The sequence below is a fragment of the Gordionus sp. m RMFG-2023 genome, chromosome 5 (assembly GCF_954871325.1).
Source record: "Gordionus sp. m RMFG-2023 chromosome 5, tfGorSpeb1-WG-v2, whole genome shotgun sequence".
Classification (NCBI taxonomy): Eukaryota; Metazoa; Nematomorpha; class Gordioida; order Chordodea; family Parachordodidae; genus Gordionus; species Gordionus sp. m RMFG-2023.
Genome location: NC_088779.1, coordinates 28,503,931 through 28,522,290, shown reverse-complemented (window position 1 = coordinate 28,522,290; position 18,360 = coordinate 28,503,931). Strand labels below are relative to the sequence as shown.

The window sequence follows — 18,360 nt, the reverse complement described above, 5'->3', positions numbered from 1 at the left end:
TTCTCTTTTTTTTCTTTTTTCCTAACTCAAAAAAAAAGAGTTTCGTAAAATTTATGAAAGTCGGTATAATTATAAATTTTTGTATAACGATAATAATAATTTTAAAAAAATTTGTTTTTTTAAAAAAACTGAAAAATAAAGAATTTAGTTTTGAATTACGAAATTTTCATTTTGGTCAAAAATCTTCTTAAGTTTTTTTATAAACACTTTTGAAATTAGGAATTATTTAAATTTAAAATAATTATTTTTTAAAAAATATATTCATTTCATAAATATATTTTTTATTTTTAAAGTGTCTTTTTTTTATAAAAAAAAAAATGTGAAAATGGAGGTTGGAAAAATTGATTATTTATAATTTTTTTGTTTTTCGGGAACGCCTTTTCCTCAGGAATATTGAATAATAATGTCCTAGTATATAATACGATGTCTTATTCCAGGAGCGAAAACAAGGTTGAATTGGGAGAAATTCTCCCACACACCCTTTTAAGATATATCCCCTTACACAACTCACACCCCCCCCCCTTTCCCTCAAGAATGTATACAATATATCACTTTAAAGAAGAATCTGAAAGAAAAATTAGTAATAAAAAGTTAATAACTTTATATAAAAAAAATAATGACTATATAAAAATTCAAAAATTTTTAGGAAAATATTTAAGAAGAAAACTATAAATTATTTTTTTATAAAAAATAAAATAATATAGCTTAATAGGCCTTACAAATATATGGACCTGAAAACTAGTATTGTTAAAATGCTTTATTTTGAAACCGATTTTTAAAAACGGCTAACTCAGTAATTTATTCGGAAAAATATTTGCTCATAGATAATACATATGTCTAGAAGATATCTAAGCTAAACCTGAATTTTTTTCGGGCTTAAAAATAGAGTTAATCTTTTTCGAAAGTTATTCAAAAGAGCCGTGTTAACAACACTACTAAAGATCTCCAATAAAATTTACTCCCATAGGAAAATCTTGGATACACCTATGTCTTATGCCCTAAAATTCTAATATGAGTTTTTTTTAAAAATATTACTTTAGTAATAATGCACCCATATTTTAATTTTATTTGAACAAATGACAAGCAGGCCAATATTTCAACCCCCGCTCAGTTTAATAATGAATCGGTCAGGATTCTCATGCCCAGGACTCAGTTAGGGGAGTGACAGTTGAATTATTAAAATTCCCAGAAAGATCCTCATAGTCAACATACATGGTCATTGGTTCATGTTATCCATCTTTTATAATATAAATCATTATATATTCGATATTTAAAGGGATTCTCGCCATCATCGCCTTTTATGAGTAGACTGGGGGGGGGGAGACTGTAGCTTACTTTGCTCTATGTCACGTGATCTGCTCCGTGGCGGGTTCAAAACCGGATATGGATGTTTCTGAATTGAATTAGCGATAAAAAATCAAGGGGGCGCAAAAAAAAACGGAATTTTAATTAATAATAAAGATAAAAAAGCGCTAATTTAATTTTTATCATTTTATAAATAATCTTTCCAAAATATACCTTTTTATATAAATAAAAAAATAAATAATAAAAATAAAAATATAATATTTTTATTTTGTATTATTTTTTTATATATATTGAAAAAAAAAATATAATTTTTATATAAAACAAAATTAAAAAATCACTTTTAAACGTTTTAATATTAATTTTTAAAAAAATATAAATTTGATTCTTTATATTTATTGAAATATAAAATTAAATTAAAAATAGTTTAAAAATAGTTTAAAAATACCCTGGATTGTCCCAAATTTTGAATTGTGATAAGAAGCAACAAAAGTCGAGATCAAGGCTAATATTATCAAAAAAAAAGGTAAAAATTTGATGATAATAAATATATTTTAAAATAAAATATATATTGATGGGTAGGATTGGAAACTGATTGGATGGAGACAGGCACTCTGGCATATCCAGAATTATGGGAGGGGGGGGGGTTCTGGACCTGACAAAAATTTCTTCCAGATTCACTACAAGTTCAGGTTTGGAAATTTTATCTTAAAAAAATGGTCGGGTGAAGCACTATTAGATGATTTTTTTTCCCCATAAATTTTGTCTGGAGATCTTTAAAGTTCCACTTATTGTAGGCCTTAAGCTATATTAGATTTTTATAAAAAAAAATAATTTTGAGTTTTCAAAATTATTCCCTGTAAAGGTATATTCCATACATTTTTTTTGGGGAGGGGGGAACCTGTGGGAGTGAGGCAGGGTGGGAAAAATTTTCGCCTTTTCCCCTTCCATTGTTAGGCTCCTGGGGAGAGGCTATCTATATTATCGACAAATAAAAAATAAGTGTGAAATATATAGAAAATTTGTTTCGAAATTTAATTGATAGCATTTTATACCTTCTAATTAGGGCTTATTTATGCAACACGCCATTTTTAAAATCGTGCAATATAAAGTCGAAAATATGAGTTGAGTAATAATTGGCTTAAAAATAAATGGTCTCGATCTACAGGCGGAAGTCGAAGAGGATCTGTTAAGCATCGAGGCACCATTGCTGAAAAAAGAGACTAAAGTCCGATATAAAATTAACACAATTAACCCGACTCTAATCTAAAATAATTATTTTCTTTGTACAAATGTCGTAATAAATTTTAAAGAAAATTAAGAGAATAAATACACTTAATTTTACTCACGCGATACGATGCGGTTGGCTTATTGAATCATTTTTTGTTATTTGAAGTTATATAATTAGTCTTTAAAAAAGGTGAGAACTTCTTATGATCAAGGTTAAAGATCTAAGAATATTTTATCAACACATTGTCGGATAAAATACTGAAAAAATCTTAATTCTGCCAGAAGATTCCAAGTCGTATTATTGAATTTCAGATACTTCATCGATTTTATATGTAAATATATATATCAAATTAAGAAATAGATAACTAAATAGAAAGAATGAAAATCATCATAAAGGAGATATATACAAAATACAAATGCTGAGTGTCGGAATGAAAAGGAATGAAATAAGGGGGGGGGGGTGGAATAAGATTTTTCAAATTTAAAGAACGTCTTTCAGTAAATAATTTAAAGCTATAATTGTTATTTAAATTAGCTTACTTAGGCCAATAAAAAATTTTTTTTTAAAAAAAATATCGATTTGACCAAAAACAACAACAAAAAATGGGCTAATAAGTAATGACATTTAATAATACCTAGGACTGACGATGCATTCATTAAAAGTGTAGTACATCAATGAAAAACAGCTGGAGGACGCCATTTTGGTTACGCATTATCATATTAAAAAATTTTAAAAGAGAGAGGCCAATTTTTTCCTATGTCTGACGCAAAACTTTTTATGAAAGAATTGCCTGAACATCGAGATAAAAGGATGCAAAGTTATCAAATTAATAGTAGTTTTTTTAACACGAGGATAATTACTATATGGGTTACCAAAATGGCGGGTCCAGCTGATTTTGCACGTCAGTCTAGGTATTATTTATATGCCTTTGGCTAATAAGCAATTTTAACTCGAATTTTCGTTTCCAAATATATAAACAAATTTGTTAATGCAAAGTTTCAAGGGATAATTTATAAACATAATATTTTTAACAATAATAGAACACGTGTTAATTAGCAAAGGAGCGCGAACCTAAAATATTTTTGAAAAAAAATACAAAAAAAATGCAACTCACGAAGGATTCTGCCTATTTTTCGAGCATTCTTATTTTAGTGATTTTTGCGATGTCCAGTTTAATTTGCTTCTCCAATGGTGCCATGATCAAACGCTACGGTAATTTTCATTTTTTTTTCGCATTTTTTTACTCCCCTAAACACGCATGTTCAAATGATTTATAGTTTTATAAATTGTTGGACAGCATTAATATCGGAATTATTATAAGATACACATTTTTTTTTCGATATAAATATAGAATACAGATACAATTTTCCCCCCAAGAGTACATTTTTAATTATAATTATGTGTGCATAATTTTTTAGGATCGTTTTTAGTATAACCGCTAATCACATGTTAAAATACTAGTGTTGTTTAATTGATCGATACGAGCCCATTCTTAAAAATGGTTAAACTATAATGTTTTATCCAGGAAAAAAAATAATAACGCACACCCTAAAAATTTTGCTCATAAATGGGTACTAAGGTTTGGACATCTATTAGCGAAATCTCCAGGTTTAGGCTATATTTTCCTAGCTAAAATATCGAGTTATGTTTGGCATACCTATCTTATGAATTGTTTTAGACAATTTTGCTGTTAACCCTTTGAATCATTTATAATTTATATTAAAAAAAATATATGGAAAGTTTTATTTGAAACTATCATCATTTTGGAGTGGCTTTTTACGGCCGGTTTCCGACCCGACTCTAACCCTTCACTTTTTGCACACGTGAGGCCGTCGTCGATTAAGATGGAAGAAACTTATCAAAACAAACCCCACGACTGTGGGACCATATGCATGATAAAAAAAGAAGATAAAAAATATATGGAAAAATCTAATATAAATTATATTATTTAGTTTTAAAAAATATCATGTAAATGATTTAAAGTTGAAAAAATAACACATTGCCAGAAAAAACATTGGCGCTAACATATACGAATTATAATGGTATAGATTTTTTTTAAAAAAAATTTTAACATTAAGGCACACTCTTTTTTTTGACTTTGAAAGTATACATTTTTATCCACATTAAAAGGTCTGTCTACTTGAACACTTGATAGGAAGAGTTTAGATATATTTTATGTAAACCAAACCCTTATATTTGGTACGATTCTTTAAATAAACTAAAATCTTACTACGAGTTTTGAATTTTATCCAGAAAAAAATTTAGGCAACCCTGAAGATTTTTTGCTCAAAGATGAAACGAAGCTTTAGAACATTATTATTACCGAAATCTTGCGGCTTTGGCAATATTTTTCCGGCTAAAATATTGAGTTAGCCGTTTTAAAAAATAGGCTTAAAATGAGCCTTTTAACAAGCATTATGCGCTACTATTCAGATATTTTTAATAAGTAAAAATTAAAATTATATTCAAAATGTTCCTAATAGATATAAATAAATACCTCCAGATATGACGCATTTTATATATATAATGTATGTATATATATATATATAACGGTGTGCCTAGATACTGTGATACAACACTATTTGGATTTATATATTATTATTAGGTGAAAGTCAGCTTTACTTAATCAGTGTAACCCTACAATCAAGTAAGCTGTAGTCAATATCATTGAAAGGTTAAATGCCTTTCACTTCAAGAGTTCGCACACTTTTTTCGTGCATTTCAATGCATGTATATCGTCCCCACGTAGAAAGAAGTTCAATTTTTTTTTTAGTCAAGATAGAATGCTTTTTTTTCTTCTTCTCAACTTTACATTGCCCGTCGAGGAAAGGGTTATCGGGAGTTGGTCGGCAGAGATGACTAATTCAAATAACATTAGTTAGAGATATCAAAAACTAGATTTCCCTTATGTAATTTAATTACCCAACCTTGTTTAAAATTATAGCTTCAGTTCTTTTCATTATTAGATCGAATTAAATTCGAAAAATATTTGAAAAATTCATAAATTTGAAATTAGTCATAAGTATTTTATATGTTCCTCGTGGAACATTTTTTTAAAACTTTATTTCCGTATATCTATATAATATTTATCATAATTTCAAATTTTTATAAATCAATTTTAAAAAAATTCAATTTTTCCAAAATCTGGAACCGAATGCGAAATAGTGACACTATTATTTAAGATTAAAGATGCATTCATTAAAAGTGTACATTAATGAAAAGTAGTTGGGGACGCCATTTTGGTTAATCATAATTTTGAACGAGAGGCCAATTAATTCCTATGTCTGACGCAAATTTTATTAAAGAATTGCATGATCATGGAGATAATAAGAGAAGCAAGTTATCAATTTAATAGTAGTTTATAGCATGACAATAATTTACTATATGGGTTACCAAAAAGGCGGTTCTAGCTGATGTGCATTCAAACGGCGCTTTAAAATGCAATTATTATGAATGCATCGTCAGTTCTAGGTATAATCATATATCATTGGCTTACTTAGGATATTACATAATTAATAATTAAAAATAACATGTCATTTTTGTATTAAGTCGAATAATAAAATTTTCGATTTTAAGGCTAATTATAAAAAAAATTTTTTTAAAAAATTCAAATAACGGAAGTGGAATTGGGTGGCGCCAAATGATAGCAAAGGAATTATCTTTAATTTGTGGAATTTAATATTCAAAAAAAATTTTTTTTATATTGATTTATTACATATAAATTTTGAAAAAATTTATTTTCACAAATCGATTATATTATTTAATATACCTTTAAATTTTTTTTAAAAATATTATACTTGTAGTAGGTAGTGTTGTTAAACGGCTAACTCAATATTTTAGCCAGGAAAATATTGCCTAACCCTGGAGTCCGATAATAATATATCTAGACTCTTGTTTCTTCTATGAGCAAAATCCTCAGGTTTGCGTAATATTTTTTTCTGGATGAAATATTGAGTTAGCCGTTTTTAAAAATCGCGTCAAAACGAGCCATTTAACAACACTATATCTTGGAGGATTATTTTATTAATTAGATGGCGAATATATACGTTAGCGTCAATGCGTTTTTTTTCCGGAAATGTATTGTTTTTACGACTCTATTTTAAATCTTGAAATATATTCTATAATGTTTGGCATACCCCTTATCTTATGAAATGTAGACAATTTAGCTGTTAAACCTTTGAATCATTCAAAATTTATATAATATATATGTGGAAAATTCTAATATAAATTACATTTAAGTTTGAAAAATGTGGTGGAAAAAATTGCCCGAAATTCAAGGGGGTAGGTATTCTAAACATGATGGAAATACATCTACGGTAAATTCAAAATTTTAAATTTTTAAAAAGCGCGCTCAAAAAATGATTTAAAGTTTAAAAAAAATAATAAAACATTGGCTGAAAAAAACGCATTGGCGCGACTATAAATTTTTTTAAAAATATAAAAAGTGAGCTTCGCTTGTTATAAACAATATTTTAAGATTCAACTGTCCGACTTCTATTACCTGGGGATTTACCATCTTACCCCCTACCAAGTCAATTCTTTCTTTCTTTCTTTCTTTCTTTCTTTCTTTCTTTCTTTCTTTCTTTCTTTCTTTCTTTCTTTCTTTCTTTCTTTCTTTCTTTCTTTCTAGTTAATCAAAACTACCCCCCCCCCCCCCCCCATCTCTCCTGCCCTTTGCCCATCCCTCCCTTACCCCCACCCCTGTGCTAGAATTCCCTAATTGTTGTAGGTGTAGGGTGACCAAATTTTGTTAGCATTCAATTAAATTTATATATGTCGTATTGGTATACGATCCATGGAGGGGGGGGGGGTCTTTGAAATATTTATTTACTAAGGGAAGATTCTTAAATTTGAAAAATCTGGATTTGACCTGATATACATTTTAGCATGTATAGGAACATACCTACCCCCCCCCCCCTTCCCCGTTTAGCCAATAAACCTTTGTGTATTTTTCTTTGTAAAAATTCTACTTATACGAAGTTCTAAGGAAAATTATTCCGGAAATTCACAGTGTGGACACATGTCGGTTAAATCAGATTTTTCAAATTTAAAAAATCGTTGCCTCAGTAAATGATGCCTCAGAGATTCCATATCCTAAGACCGCCTATATAACATTTTTTAGTCACATGATGTCCTTTTTCAATAGGTGTCCATTTTCAATATTAATTAGGGCCCGGAGTTAGTAATTTTTGGCATGAGAGCACTTATGCGACTTTTTTAAAAATGCTATATATTTTATTATTTAATTTTGTTCTACAGACTGACTTTTCTATTCAAAAATAAAGTAACGGGTTACTTTAAAAAAAAGTTACTAAATAATTATATATAATAATTTTTTTTTTAGATATAAATAATACGCTAAGTGCTCAACACAGCTTTAGCTGCGCTATACACACGTTCAGCTACACACAGAGGATGGGAGGGCTGTATTATATTTAATATATGAAAAATTTAAACAGAAATGATCTTTAGTTTCTAAACAAAACTTATCAGATTATCTTCGCAAAAAAAATCTTCATTTCAGATCTTTTACACGTTTATGTTAGGGTTTGACCTGCTGTACATCGAGGTTAGAATATTTTAAATTAGAGCACAATCTGCGCTTATACAGTGGACTTAGCGCCCTTCATCGTCTCTTTTAGTGTAAAAAAAAATATGCTTCATACTAGAGCCAAGGCATTAGTGTTGTAACGTTCGTTTTGAGCCGATTTTTACAAACGGCTAGCTCAATATTTCATTATAACGCAAGCCTGAAGATTTTGTTTGCAGAAGGAGCAAAGGTTTGGAGATCTATTAGCAAAAAAATCTTGAGGCTTAGGTAATATTTTTGCAGGCTAAGCCCTTTTTCTAGCTAAAATATTGAGTAGCCGTTAAACAACACTAGAGACCTGTTTTTCGTCGTTAAAACAAATTCTTCTTTTAAAAAGAAAAATTTTTGTAAACTAAATTATATTAATTTTAATCAGGTTTTTTTGACCAAACTTTTTCCCAAAAAAATCACAAAAAATAGATTTTTTTTGGCCAAAATTTTCCCCCAAAAATCATAAAAAATAGGTTTTAATCAGATTTTTTTTTGCCAAAATTTTCTCAAAAAAGTAACAAAAAGTAGGTTTTAATCAAATTTTTTAAATTTATTAAAACGCGCTCATAAAAATAATGTTAAAATTGAAAAAGTAAAACGCTAACCTGGAAATTTTTTTTTATCATATTCATAACCTTGTTAAGATTAATTAACATCAAACCCAAATTTGTGCATTTTTTCTCCATATGATTTAAAAATCCCATTTTTGGGTTAAATAAAAAATAAAAATAAATAAGATTGGAATATCAAAATCCTATCATTTATTATATCCTTCCTTTTTCTATATACGTCAAATAATAGCACGATAAAAATTATATCACTGATAAAAATTATACTCGATTTTTGTTTCCGAATTTAATTTTGAGTTCTTGAGTTCGATACGGAGGTTGTGGACCTGTAAGATAGTTCGGTACTCACAGTTACGGTTCGAACAACGATTATTGGACACACTCTTAAAACGCTAAAGGCGTTAAGCGCGTTTTACTATTCTTATATCTGATGTATAATCCCATCCCCCCTCCCACAGCATCCTCTATTATTTGTAAACACCCACGTTTCCATTTGTAAACTTTAATTCAGTTCATTTTTTTTTTTTTAAAAACACAGTTTTTTATAATATAAAACAATTTTTTTTCGCTCTCACTTCGTAATTCAATTAACGTATAAATTCAATATAGTAATCCTTTAATATTTTTTTTTGCGAAAAAGGGGATAATTAAGGATAATTAATATTATATAAATAATTTTTATGAAAACAGTAATAAAAACTTTTTTCAAAAAATAAAAGCTTAATCCAAAAAAATAGTTTCTAATACTTAGTAATAATCTAAACTAATCTATAATATTAAATTTTTTTTTTAATCATTTTACAATAAATCATGAAATTTGAAATTAAATTTATTTTTTATTATTATTATCGTTAAAAAATCTATTAAATTTTTTGATAAAAATATTTACGGTTTATTTTATAATATAATATTATAAAATGTATAACCCGTTTTAAACTTAGTTTATAGTTTTAGCCTATAAAATTCTTAATTGATTTAGTATAAAGTGTTAGGGAAGCTTTTTTTTTTTAAAAAAAACTAAAGTATTTGAGTTTACATAAAAAAAAATTAATAAAGTAGCTCTAAATGTATCCAGTTACTTTTGAACTTAGAAAATTATCTTCTAAAGATGTAATATGTATAAATATAGCATACAAGTTAGTGTTGTTTAAAGGGCCTCGAATTTATAAAAAAATGGATAAATCCAATATTTCAGCTAAAACATATTGAAGCAAGCCCTCGAAATTTCATTTATAGATATCCATACCTTTCTGCCATCTTTGAGAATCCTGCTCTGCGTAGTATTTTATGGTCAAAACGTTGTGTAAACCTTTATTAAAAAATTGAGTCGTTTATAACAACACTACACTACGTACAAAGTATAAACTAAAATATAACCAAGTTATAATTTTTTTTTTAAATCAAAAGTAACTCTCGATACTTTTTAGCAACATAAAGCAAATCAAATGAGTTTCCACGACAGCTCGTGGTGTTTTCGTCTCTAAAAAAAACGTCTAATAAAATTTCCTCATAATAAATTAATATTCGTAAAGCATAATTATTAAATATATATATAATTCAAATTTTTTTTTTAAGTTTTAAAAAATGGCTATTATAAAATTAAAATTATATAAAATCTCTACAGAAAATTTTACTAGCTTAGAAGGCATTAACCAGCAATAACTAGATAATGTAAATCTTTCTTAAATATATATTTAGTTTTTTTTTAAAATAAAAAATAAAATATAGGTATAATTTATAAACTAATTTAATTTTGCATTTTGCGGGGGTTTTAAGAAATAAAAAATAATTCATTTCATATAAACATTCTATTTTTTGGGGGGAAAATAGGCACGTTTTATGTTAAAAAATTTAGGAAAGGGGGGGGGGGGTACGATACATATCTCTGTCAGAATTAAAGGAAAAATATTAATTAGAATACATTTAATCTTTAGCTTAAGTAAAAATAATATATATTTTTATTATGATTGAGATATATATATTATTTTTTTTAAATAATTTTTCGAACTTTAAAATGTATATCACATTCGAAATCGCGAGATTTCAAAACTTATCTGGCCATTTATAATCATTCGGGAAAATGATTACAATGAAGGTGTCCAGTTTGCGAAAACAGGGCCAAAATTATCGAAAATATTCTATATTTGGGTAGAACCGGAAATATAAAAACAGTAGAATCGGAGATGACTAGGGTTAAAACCGAAGCAGGGTTAGCGCAGCTTAGGGAGCCCAAAAAAGAGTTTCTAATCCTCTTTATATTAATATTACTATATCAATCATTATTCGAGTCCCCTTTTTGGGGTAAAATTTAATCGGAATCATGGGGACAATGCGATGGCGTTGCGATTAGTATATGATTTTTTTTATATAGACATGTAACTACCTTATGTATACTAACTATAGCTAGTAAGAGGCCTTAGCCACATATTCCCACACAGGGTTTCTATAACACGGAGGGGGGTAAGTGGGGGGTTACTCGATCACTTTCTTCTAGGGTACCATTAAGGGTAATCCTTTTAATCTACATTTATAGTCAGTATTCTTATTTATAATTGAATTGTATTTTTTATTATACTCATCAGGAGGTGGGCAAGGAGGGGGGGGCTCAACATATGGTAAAATATCAACGCCGAAATGTCGTGATACAAGAGTTTCATTTGAGAGGTTGGGGTAGGGAAAAATCTCTATATAACTTTTCACATGTATAGTTAGCATCCATTAATTTTTTTTTATACGAACGAGTTGATTGGCGTTTACAAGATGTGTTACTGGGTAATTTTTTCCCAGAGGTTAGAATTTGTACCTCAACAAAACAACCTCCTTAACAAAAATAATACGATTGTTTTTATAACCCTGCCCCCCCCCCCCTCCCCCTCTCTTCCCTTTCCTAAGGGAAAATATTGTATTAACCTAACTAAGTTTACCATCTGTAATATTATGTATTTTATGGACTATAAATTCTAAAATTTCTAAAAGAATTTATTGATTCCCTATGAATGATATCCCAAATTGAACCGTCATTCTGTCACCAAATTTTTAAGGGTGGGGGGAAGGATGGTTAAAATTATTTTAAAAAGTTAGCTATTTCATAACCAGGTTTTTAAAGGATAAAATACTTTCTTGATATCCAATGGCATATATATAGATATATATAAATATAAACATAATATAATATTATCATCATATATTTCAAAATATACATATTTATAGCTGAAGAATCCAATACGGCTCCATGGGGCGAGGAAAACCGGGGCTATATATACCCAGATATTCCTTACGATGAGATAAGAAGCATGATGAACTTCCTGGATCGGAATCGAGATTACAAGGGGTCCAAAAGGGGAATGCCTTTGAGATTTGGCAGGGGAGGGCCTCCTTTAAGATTCGGTTAATTTTCTTAAATTCAAAACAACAAAAAAACATATTTTTCATTCTTTATTATAATTATATTTACATATATATATATACAAATAATAACGTGTTTTTGTTTATTTTATATTTTAAAAAAATAATATTATAAAAATGTTTTTTAAATTATATATATATAAGTAAAGTTAAAATTCTACGTCCAAAATTGATGATATACTTTTTTTTGTTAATCAATAATATATTAAGAAATATAAGTAGTATTGCTAAAAAGCCCAATTAGGGTAGATTTTTTTAAAAATAGACTGCATGTAACCCAAAATAACACTGTGTAAGCTTAAAGGCGCTCATAGCAGGAATGCTTGGGCATCTTATTTGCCAAATCTTGAAGCTTAGCTTAGATAATAAAGTTAGCTAAAAATCTTAATTCGGCTTTTTAACAACACTAGGAATAATTAGGGATGTTATTAAAAAAAACGAAGAAAATTAAAAGCGTTATAAAAAAAAACGCGGGAATTTTTTTTTTATTATTATTATGAAAAATTTTGAAAATAACTTGGAAATTAAATCTTATTTAGCAATATGAATGTGATAATGAAAAATGTTTAACCAATGTTTTGGTTAAATTATATTATCGGAGAGATGCTAGCTATAATGAAGCATTTGCATTGTATACCACCGAAATGATTGGCGTTCCTTCATTCACTTATATTACTGTCAGTCAAAAAATATATTTCGGAAAAGGTTCCATTCCATTAATATATTATTCATTACCACAAAGAAAATAAATAAAATAAATCAGTTTTGGAAGTAAAATAAAAAATAAAATTAAAATAATCAAAAATATATTTGTAAACATATTTTATTATTTATTTTATTTTGTAAAGAATTTGGATATCGTTTTTTTTAATATAAATTATATTCTCATATTAGATAAATTATTTTTTTTGGCCTTATAAAATTAATTGTAATTAAATGTCAAATATAAATTCTTCATTATTTTTTTTTTTAATAAAAAGAAATTTCATAAATGTCATTAGTTCCTCTCACCATGGCTTTGTAAAACTGATTTGATTTGACAAAAAAAATATTAAATAATTAGTTATAAAATTAAGGGTTTCCGAATTCCCCGAGAATTCCGTATTCCAGTATACGACACATATTTTAGAGGTCTGTAAAGGGCGTGATTTTAACCGCCCTTAGCCCGCCCGGTCCATTGTTTTACGCTTTTCCGCCGGTCTACATGTTATCCGTCCATAGTTTTTGTTCATGGTCTCTTAATAAAACGTTATCAATCGTGGCTAAATGGTTTTTGAAAAAAAAGTCACGCTTCTCGCCTATATGCCGCGCATAAAATATTATTCCGAAAAAAATAAAATTTTTTGCCCAAACAGTTGATAGGCATTTTATTCAATTTAAAAAAAAAGTTAGTGTTCTAAAAAATTGGTTGTGTAATATTTAATGACGAAATTATAAGGTTTCAATGTAATTTATAATAATTTAAACCCATAATTTCCTTTCCTTTCCATTCCTTTCCTTTCCTTTCCTTTCCTTTCCTTTCCTTTCCTTTCCTTTCCTTTCCTTTCCTTTCCTTTCCTTTCCTTTCCTTTCCTTTCCTTTCCTTTCCTTTCCTTTCCTTTCTTTTCCTTTCCTTTCCTTTCCTTTCCTTTCCTTTCCTTTCCTTTCCTTTCCTTTCCTTTCCTTTCCTTTCCTTTCCTTTCCTTTCCTTTCCTTTCCTTTCCTTTCCTTTCCTTTCCTTTCCTTTCCTTTCCTTTCCTTTCCTTTCCTTTCCTTTCCTTTCCTTTCCTTTCCTTTCCTTTCCTTTCCTTTCCTTTCCTTTCTTTTCCTTTCCTTTCCTTTCCTTTCCTTTCCTTTCCTTTCCTTTCATAAAATAAATTATTATAAACAGGATATTAAAGTTTAATAAGAAAATATCCCTGACAACTGATATGAAGGGGTATATACATGATAAATAAATCAATAAAAATGATGGATGCACTTATTTTTGATCATGGGTTTCGAAAATAGCGAAAGTCACGGTCGGCAAGATCGTTAATTTCGGACCGAACTGGACCATGGTCCTCAAATAAAAGACCGGTCTAGACCCGGTTATTTAACTTCTTTTTTTTTGTCATTTAGAAATATTTTTGTTGGACACCCTAATTTAATTCTTGTTTTTATCATTTATACATAATATATAAAAGTAATTTAAATGTTAACAACAATAATCAAATCAAATATGAATAATATAATAAAAGTTTATATCCCTGGTAACTTGATTTCGTATGCCCAGGTTATCCTGTTATGTGAGAAGGGTTCTTAATAGCTAAAAATTAGGAATCTTGCTTATATCTCCTAGACAAATTTTAAAATTAATAGATATACGGGAAAACATGTTAGAATAATGAAACAAAAAAAATTTGCTCGCAAGTCCATATAAAATTTTTTTTTAAAAAACCACCCGTATTAAACAAGCGGACCTGTGCGGGTGGGTTTAACCCACCCGTTCAGCGCTGATTTCCTATATTTATTATTTTAAGGTTCTTTTTTTTAGCATTAATTAGAATTAATAGTTTATCTCATTTATTTTTTTGTATCAAAAGTATATATCTTATAAAATAATTTCTAATGTGTATACAGTAGAATAATATCTTTCCTAAAATAAAACAATATAATTAATATCAAGCAAAATAAAATATATATAATAAAAATATGCGCTAGATAAATTGATTAATAATTTATGGCATATTATTAATTTTGGTTGGATGCGATTGATATAATAATAATACACATACACTCTATATATTAATTCTCTCTGCTTAAACGTAACATTGATTATGTTTAGCTAATTAATAAGTTGCAGCCTGTCCCACGTTCAAATTAGATCATCATAGAATCGATATTTATTCTAATTTTTTTTTATAAAAAAAAATTGCTAATTATTTCATTACGATAAATTTATTCATATATATTAAATATATATAAAAAAATGTCAATTGAAGCTTAAATTATATATTTTTCTTCTCTTTAAAATCACGTTAAACTAGTATGGAGATAGGCAATGGCATATAATAATACATAGATAGATCGAATGGGGGAAAGTGAAGCCTTACAATTGATTTTTGAATCGCAATTTTAAATCCGATATTTTATGAACTATATTAGCTTAAGACGTACAATTATTTTGATTTCTCCTTATAATTTATTTTTTATGTTTATTCACTGGAAAACCTGAAATTAATAAGTATTAATCAACACACATATTTGTCACCCATTACAGTGCAAAAAAAACTTGCTACTTATTTCATTACGATAAATTTATTCATATATATTTTAAATATATATAAAAAAATATGTCAATTAAAGCTTAAATTTTCTTTCTTTCTTTCTTTCTTTCTTTCTTTCTTTCTTTCTTTCTTTCTTTCTTTCTTTCTTTCTTTCTTTCTTTCTTTCTTTCTTTCTTTCTTTCTTTCTTTCTTTCTTTCTTTCTTTCTTTCTTTCTTTCTTTCTTTCTTTCTTTCTTTCTTTCTTTCTTTCTTTCTTTCTTTCTTTCTTTCTTTCTTTCTTTCTTTCTTTCTTTCTTTCTTTCTTTCTTTCTTTCTTTCTTTCTTTCTTTTTCTTTCTTTCTTTCTTTCTTTCTAAGACGTACCATTATTTTGATTTCTCCTTATAATTTATTTTTTTTGTTTATCTACTGGAAAACCTGAAATTAGTAAGTATTAATCAACACACATATTTGTCACCCATTACAGTGCTTATATAATTTTCCTTCTTAGCCTAATGCTCTAATCTTAGCAATTTTTTTCTTCTTCTCTTATACGAATAATGCGTTTTTTCTTGAACCTATCAAATGGGTTGACAAAGCACTAAAAAATGTAAAATAGGCACCAAATTATTTGATACAAATTTTAAAGTTAATGTCAGTATGTTTGGCTAACTTCACGCTTCAAGACATAATAAATCATACGTTACCCGGTCTTGACCATCGAGTACCGGTTTAGGGCGGACATTGTGGACCTCTACCACTGTAGGTTCTCTGATTAATATACGACAAATTAATATATCATATAGGAATATAAAAGCTTTCCTTCAAATTATAGGAAGAGAAGAGGGAAAAAAACATTTTAATAATTCATAAATTAATTCAAATTCACGTAGGCCCACTTTACTTATAAATCATAAATTATTTATGATTTTTTTAGAAAAAATAGATAAACAATCAAATAATTTTATTTTCTCGATATTTATATTAATAAAAAAATCAATGACTTTAATTGCTTTGAACCGTTTTCAAAAGGTGTCAAAGAAATTATTTGTCACCCCCCTTCCCTACCTTTTAAAAACTATTGATTTTCATCCATCAATAATATTCAAATAGTTTGCTATTTTCGTCAAATCGATATAATTTTGAAATATACAGTTATTCATCGTTAATGGGTTTAAAATATAAAAAAAATAATAAATAAAATAAGGTATTTGAAAGAAGAAATATTTTATGTTTAAAAACTATATATTTTAAAAAATAAATCTTGTTTAAAAAAATAATATTATATTATAAGTACGTTTTTAACTAGTAAATAAGGAGATAGAACAATTCTAGTTTCATGGAGGTTATAAACTTTAAAACTCTCTTTTCCACTGTCTACCTTTCCTTACTTTTAACATCTTAAGAATGTCATCTATCCAATTAGGTGAATCAAAAAAAATCATAATAATAGTATGATACGATTATGATTAAAATCTTGTTCCAAATGATGGAACGAGAATTTAAATGAACTCTCACAAAAAAAATATTCAAGATGATTCCTTATATTACATAATCAATGAGCATACATTCAATTAGGTGGCTGTCTTAAAAAAAGGAACTTTAATCTCTTAAAAGTTCAAAAAACTGTCTTAGTTAGAAACTCATTTTCAAAAAACTAGAGAGTTCTCTGAAACTCCGAGTAATTAAATTGAGAATAAATATATATATGTGTGTCAAAGAAGCTGTCTAAAATGTTTACCAGTGAATTATATTGTCTGGAAATAGGTAGTTACAAAGGGTCTCTTTTAAAGATTGCGCCAAATGGGTTTCTTTTTGCATAAAAATGTCAATTCCACATAAAAAAATTTCAGGTTTCAAAAAAAAAATATTATGGTCTGTAAAAATTAATTAATAAAGGCTTTTAAGCGTATGTTTTGTATAAAAAGACTATGGAATTAATTGCCTACAAAATTCAAAATCGAATCGTAATTTCTATAACCTTGTATAATCGTTGGTCTAAACTTTTTTTGCTAAATTTTACTATCCTAAACGAGTTATATGCTATAACGAGATTAGATGTTGGGTAGGAGAGAATTATTTCTATATATATACACACATATCCAGAATATTAGGTAAGTTATATCTTACATTAACATTATCAATGATAGCCTTTTCAAAAAATAATTATTTTTCATAAAAAAAAGATATTTTTTAAAATTTTTTAGAGTACAAGCATTAGTATAATAATTACCTTAGCTCTTGTTTTCTATGGCAATATTAGTATATTCGAATTAAGATTTTAGCCAAAATAAAATTATGTAAGCCTGGACTCGCTCAAAGAGGGCAGAAAGGTTTATACACCAATTTGCCAAATATCGAGGCTTATATAATATTATTTTGACTTAAATCGGCCTGTTTTTTAACGAAATTAACCCAAATCGAATTGTTTAACAATACTAGGCCATATGCTATATTAATTTTAAAGATTAAACACGTTACAAAGGAAAGGATTTCATACTAAATCTTGAAGATATTAAGTAAAAGCATGAAACTATAGCTGTAAAAAAAAACAACAAAACCCGTTTAGAGCTGCGGTAGAAATATGTTTGATTTGTAAATTATTTTATGTATTATTAGTAAATAAGTTTTACACAATTCAAAAAAAAAATGTTAGTAAGTATTTGAACTACTAGAACTAGAATTTGTCAACATTTTTATAAAGGTGACATGTTTTGATTTATCCCCCAATCGAAAAATATCTTTTACTCCCTATCTCCTATGAGTCTCTCTACCACCTAAAGATATATGAAGATGCTCCCCTCTCCACTTCATACCGGATATGAACACTCTGTAAAAGAACTGAGAAATAAGCTAAAGATTATCGAAAAAATATATGTATTTTAACGGTGTTGATAGACAATCAATGCCATCCATACCAATTGCCAGAAGTGAATATTAGTAAAGTCTTAACAATTTCTATTCACGGTAATATTTATATTATGATTATAATTTTACCTAAGCACTAAAATAGGAGTGTTTTATGTCGCGTAAGTTAGATATATTC

At 27.7% G+C, this 18,360-nt stretch overlaps 1 long non-coding RNA gene across 1 annotated transcript; it reads left to right on the top strand.

The window, feature by feature from the left end:
• Window positions 1-1,634: 1,634 nt before the first annotated feature.
• On the top strand, window positions 1,635-12,995 carry LOC135929524 (uncharacterized). The gene is made up of 3 exons (XR_010572607.1): window positions 1,635-1,828; window positions 3,574-3,745; window positions 11,894-12,995. It is a non-coding gene; the product is annotated as an uncharacterized LOC135929524 (long non-coding RNA).
• Window positions 12,996-18,360: the final 5,365 nt, after the last annotated feature.